We start from the raw sequence: 6,916 nt of genomic DNA on the forward strand, positions 1-6,916 counted from the left end.
TTAATGAAGAGTAGAAGAAGTTCCGAAAACCCCAACTTTAAAAGAAAGTAAAAATAACTTGAAATTGATGATTCTTGCAAAAGAGGTTCGAGAACAGTGTAAAACATAAAAGGAACAGGCTCAAATCGTTTAAAAATAGCACAAATCTAAGTGATGCAAGCAAAATTAGGGTTTCAAAAGAAACCCAAATAGAAATGGAAGAACCCGTTTAGAACTTCAAAGATCGTAACAAATATAGTGTGATTTTGCTCGAAATCACACCGGAGTAGCCATAAAAAGCCAGAATAGCAAACCCTAGATACAAGTCGACGTGGCCCAGGACCCTTGAAGACCTCAGAGAAGATGAGCAAGGCAATGGAGGAGCCATTGGAGGCTTGGGGTTGAAAGGTGGTTACCGGAGAAGACCAGAGAAGGGAGGTGGTTGAAAGGAGGCTAGGGTTAGGTTGAGAGAAGAGAGGAGACGAGAGGATACAGAGGCGGTGCCCTTTTGGAAATGAGGCTAGGGTTAGGGCCTTAGGAATTAAAAAAGGAAAGAAGTAACACGGGTCGTTGATCTGGGAGATCAACGGCCGGGATTTAATGGATTCCGGGTAGGGTAAGTGTATATAGGGTCTAGGTAGGGTATTTTAATAAGAAATTGGGTTGGGGTTGGGTCCAATTTAGGTTGTAATTGAAATGCCAATCTGGCTATAATTTAAATGGCCATGTTTCCACTATTTAATTTATAATACATAATAAACAATTTATGGAAAATAAATTTATGTACCAAAATGATTTAAAATATATATTTACATTTTAAAATATAGGGACCAATTTTACGTATATAAACTATTATTATACCTTAAATGGGCTAATATTGCAATTATATGCAATTTAGCTTAAAAATACTAAATGCAATTATAAAAATGCATAAAAATATTTTAATCATATTTTGGCATAAATATAGAAATTGAATAACTAAATCATCACAACAATAATTTGATGAGATAATTACTGGGGATTTTATGAATAAAAGGGGAGGAAATAAATCAATTTAAATTCCTAAAATTATGGAAAAAATATAAAACCCTTGTGCATGCTTATATTTTCATATATATGCTATTTTAAAGTTATTTATACATATGTAAAAATATATAGGAAAAAATTGGGTATCAACAGCTGCCCCTCTTTACCCGGAAAGGATGAAAGAGTTTTCAGGTAAAGAAATGATGGTCAATTTTGACCGAATGGGATGTTTTGAAAGATAGAGGCCGGACTCCAGTCTTTGAGTTGCCTACATATCCCTGATTTTACAGGAATTAGGCCATAGTTCCGGATTCATTGGCGGAATATTTCGATGAAGCTATTACAAGAACATATACGAGATGCAAGAGCGGTTATGATAAAGGGTTAAGTTTGAGATAGTTGGAGTGAACCGGAGCAAGATTGCTCCCGCTAGGATAGTGGTTACTAGCTAGTTACCTACATATAAAAGATGCTACAAACATATTTGCGAAAATTTAAACATGATGCAAATTCCCTTCGGACCATGAGGGTTGTCTTTGGATGGTTAAAGATGTCGTCCTTAGACCATGATGTCCTGGGCCATGAGTTTTTAGTGAGGGATTCACAGGCCATGAAATGGTGTTCTTGGGCCATGGAAATGGTTCCTCCAAACCATGATGCCTTTTTGAATAGTGATATGCAAGTTCGATAAATCCCTAGGCCATGGCATGGTGTTTACCGGCTATGAGGATGATGCCTTTAGACTATGACGCCTTTGGATAGATCGGTGATATTTCAGCCCATGATATGCAATAATATGATATCAACAAGACAAGGCTTATTTTTATGAAATAGAAGGCAGAGCTTAGCCCAATTGAAAAGCAAATAGATAGTAAAATAGAGTAATATTTGTGCAAAGTGGGACAATGCCTAGTCTCATGCAAATGTGGAGGCAGGGATTAGCCTTATGCAGATAGGGAGGCAAGGATTAGCCTCATGCAAATAGGGAGGCAAGGATTAGCCTCATGCAAATATGGGGAGGCAAGGATTAGCCTTATGGAGTTAAGGATTAGACTCATGCAAATAGGGAGGCAGGGATTAACCTCATGCAAGTATGGAGTCAAGGATTAGCCTCATGCAGGTATGGAGCCAAGGATTAGACTCATGCAAATATGGAGGCAAGGATTAGCCTCATGCAAATATGGAGGCAAGGATTAGCCTCATGCAAGTGAGGAGGTAGGGATTAGCCTCATGCAAATATGGATTCAGGGATTAGACTCATGCAAATATGGAGGCAAGGATTAGCCTCATGGAGTCAAGGATTAGACTCATGCAAGTACGGGGACATGGATTAGTCCCATGCAAAGAGCAAATAGTAGGTAAGAGTAGTGTATTTCTTAGTTGGAGATGTATTCGATGTTTGATGGTCTGACAGATAGTGAAATATCTTTGTGTACACATGTTTTGCGAATGCTATCATTACGTCAAATGTGCCTGCATTCAAAGAAAAATTGTAAGTTTTGTGAGGGGAGGTTGGTTCTTGCTTCGTCTGTCGGCCTTGCTCTACTTCGTTCTGAAAGCCCCTTTGAGTCCCCCTAGGAAGCACCTGACTGTAACGGAAATGGAATTTTCGAAAAATATGCAATTATGATAAAAATAGAGTTATTTTAGAAACGTATTGATACATCAAGTATTTTTGATGAACTAGTGACTGTGACACATCTCAAAGACGTTGCAGCTCTCTTATGGAATTTTGAGGGTCCTCCTCAAAATTTTGCCCCAGTTTGGTAGATGATCTTTAACTGTTTGCGATGAAGGACCCTGCTGAATCTTCTTCAGAATTTTGAGAACCTTCTCAAAATTTTGCCCAGCTCTTGACTAATTACTGACTTCCTGGCATGTGATGGAGTTGGCTGGATTTGCTCCATAATTTTAAGGGCCCTCCTCAAAATTCTGCCCTAATTTCTGATTTTGGGGGAAATAAAAATTTATTATGATATGACCGAACCCATAAGGCTGCCTACGTATCCCCTCTTAAACGAGAATCAGGTAAAGCGTAGTTCAATTACATCAAAAATAAAATGTAAAGTATCTAAGCATAGTATCTCTTGACTGCGTCTAAATTGATCGATTTTGGCCAGACTTCTTTGTCCATTTCTGCAAGTATGAGTGCTCCTCCTGTTAGTACTCCGTGAACCATGTATGGACCTTGCCATTAGGAGAGAATTTCCCTTTGGCTTCATCTTGATGTAGGAAGATTTTCTTCAACACCAGTTGCCTTGGTGCGAACTGTCTTGGTTTGACCCTTTTGTTGAAAGCTTTGGACATTCTGTTCTGATAAAGTTGGCCGTGACATACTGCGTTCATCCTCTTTCCATCGACAAGGGCTAATTGTTCATATCGGCTCCTTATCCATTCTACATCGCTGAGTTCAGCTTCCTGTATAATTCTTAAAGAAGGGATTTCCACCTCAGCTGGGATGACAGCTTCGGTACCATAAACCAGCATATAGGGAGTTGCCCTGGTTGATGTGCGAACCGTGGTGTGGTACCCCAACAGAGAAAAGGGTAACTTCTCGTGCCACTGTTTGTCGTTTTCTACCATTTTCCTTAGTATTTTCTTAATTTTTCTGTTGGCAACTACTACAACTCCTTTCATCTCAGGTCTGTAGGCTGTGGAATTCTTGTGCTTGATTTTGAAAGCTTCACATATAGATTTCATTAGACCACTGTTGAGATTGGTGGCGTTGTCAGTAATAATGGACTCGGGAACTCCGAATCGGCAGACAATACTATCCTTGACAAAATCTGCGACAGTTTTCTGGGTTATAGCTTTGTAAGATGCAGCTTCTACCTATTTTATGAAGTAATCAATGGCTACAAAAATAAATCTGTGTCCGTTTGAAGCAGTGGGCTCAATCAGACCAATAACATCCATTCCCCAGGCGACGAATGGCTAAGGTAAGCTTGTTGCATGAGATCATTTGGCGGCACTTTTATCATATTGGCATGCACTTGACATTGAAAGCATTTGCGGACATACTGAATGCAATCCGTCTCCATGGTAATCCAAAAATAATCGGCTCTGAGTATCTTCTTAGCCAAGACGAAACCATTCATGTGTCGACCACGGGTCCCAGCATGCACATCCTCAAGTATGTTAGAAGCTTCCTTTGCGTCGATACATCTTAGTAAACCCAAATCAGGGGTTCTTCTATACAAGTTCCCTCCGCTGTGGAAGAAGTGGTTTGACAATCTCCGGAGTGTGCGTTTCTGGATATGATTTGCATGTTTCGGGTATTCTCCTTTCGATAAGTATTCCTTGATATCGTGGAACCAAGGCTTTCCATCCGCTTCTTCCTCGACATGAGCACAATATGCCGGCTGATTATGGATCCTCACCAGAATGGAATCAATGTAGTTCTTATCTGGATGTTGTATCATGGATGACAAAGTGGCCAATGCGTCAGCAAACTCATTCTGAATTCTAGGCACATATCGGGATTCTATCTTGGCGAACCTCTTTCTTAATTCCTGCACGTGGTGCAGATATAGAAATATCTTGGAATTCTTGGTGGCCAACTCTCCTTGTACCTGGTGCACAAGCAAATCTGAATCACCGATTACCAATAGCTCCTAAATGTTCATGTTGACTGCCATGTTGAGCCCTAGTATGCAGGCTTCATATTCTGCCATGTTTTTAGTGCAAGGAAATATGAGTTTGGCAGATATCGGATAATGTTGACCCATTTATAATACTAAAACTGCTCCGATGCCTATTCCTTTGAAATTTGCGGCCCCATCAAAAAACATCCTCCAACCGTCATATGCTTCAGTAATGTCTTCTCCTATGAATGGTACCTCTTCATCAGGAAAATACGTTTTCAAGGGTTCATATTCTCCTGCCATCGGGTTTTCAGCAAGGTGATCTGCCAATGATTGTCCTTTGACCGCCTTTTGAGTTACATAGATGATATCGAACTCACTTAGTAGTATTTGCCACTTAGCCAACTTCCCAGTCGGCATGGGTTTTTGGAATATATACTTCAGAGGATCCATCCTGGATATGAGGTATGTAGTATAGGCACAGAAGTAATGCCTCAATTTTTGGGTTGTCCAGGTCAAAGCATATCAAGTGCGTTCAAGCAGAGAATACCGTGCTTCATAAGGTGTGAACTTTTTACTCAAGTAGTATATGGCTGCTCCTTTCTTCCTATCTCATCATGTTGTCCCAGAACACATCCGAAGGCTCTATCCAATACAGATAGATAAAGCAGCAAGGGTCATCCTGGTCTGGAGGGACCAGAATTGGTGGTGTGGACAGGTATTCCTTGATCTTCTCAAAAGCTTTCTGACAATCCTCGGTCCAGCTTGTCTCGGCATCCTTTCTTAGCATCTTGAAGATGGGTTCACATATGACCGTAGACTGTGCTATGAAGCGACTGATATAGTTGAGACATCCTAAGAAACTCATCACATCATTTTTTCTCTTAGGTGGTGGTAACTCCTGAATAGCTTTGACTTTAGTCGGATCCAGTTTGATCCCTCGACGACTGACGATGAATCCCAATAACTTTCCTACGGGAACCCCGAATGCACACTTTGCGGGGTTCAATTTCAGATTGTGTCTCCTGATCCTGTCAAAGAACTTTCTCAAGTCTGCTATGTGATCTGCGGCCTTCTTGGATTTGATAATGACATCGTCCACATACACTATATTTCTTTGTGTATCATATCATTGAAGATGATTGTCATGGCTCTCATGTAAGTGGCTCCAGCATTCTTCAAACCGAATGGAATCATCTTGTAACAATATACACCCCATGGTGTAATAAAAGTTGTCTTCTCTGCATTTTCTTCTTCCATCCAAATCTAATGATAACCCGCGAAGCAATCTACAAAAGATTGGAGTTCATGCTTGGCGCAGTTATCGATCAGGATAAGTGGAAAACCATCCTTGGGACTTGCTCTATTTAAATCCCGATAATCAACACATACCCTGACCTTCCCGTCTTTCTTCGGAACTGGCACAATGTTACCTAACCAGGTTGGGTACTCAACCAACCTGAGAACTTTGGCTTTGATCTGCTTGGTAACTTCCTCCTTGATTTTCAAACTCATGTCTGGTTTGAATTTTCTGAGTTTCTGCTTGACTGGCGGACACATGGGATTGGTAGGCAACTTGTGAGCCACTATAGATGTGTTCAAACAGGTCATATCGTCATACAACCATGCAAAGATGTACTCATATTCCTTTAGAAAATGGATGTATTCTTCCTTCTCTGTTGGTGACAAATAAATGTTGATGCGAGTCTCCTTGACGGTCTTAGCGTCTCCCAAATTTACTGCTTCGGTTTTGTCCAGATTGGACTTAGGCTTGTTCTCAAAATTCTCAACCTCCCTGACAATTTCCTCGGGTATCTCATCTTCCTCCTCTGAATCACTATTCTCATGTTGTGTTGCCTCATTGCATGTCACAGTCACTAGTTCATCAGGAAAAGTAATAAAAGCACTGTAGAAAGGAAAAGTATAAAAAATAGTAATGAATAATGATAAAGGAAAATGCATTTGATTAAAACTGAGAAAATTGTTCAAACAAAGATTGGCTCGATGAATCGAGCATTTATTTTGAAACGAAGAAATCTTAAAACAAAAAATTGCCGAAAATTTTAAATGCCTAGGACGACTATAAATTCTTGCCAAGCCACCTAGGGACTCGACGGGCTCGGGATGGTGTGGCGGTCCAGTTTCTGAGAACAACTCCCTTTTCCATAGTCTGAATAGTGAGGCCTTCTTCCTTCTCCTCCTCCTCAATGATGGCACAACAATCCATGTCCTCGTCTTCCAAGAACAGATCCTTCAGCCAAGCTAGTGCTTTTTCTTATGCAGTTCCCCATATTGTGTTGGCCTAGTGAAAAGCTTGTTCCAAACAT

This window comes from Nicotiana tabacum, chromosome 3 (genome assembly GCF_000715075.1).
Source record: "Nicotiana tabacum cultivar K326 chromosome 3, ASM71507v2, whole genome shotgun sequence".
Lineage (NCBI taxonomy): Eukaryota > Viridiplantae > Streptophyta > Magnoliopsida > Solanales > Solanaceae > Nicotiana > Nicotiana tabacum.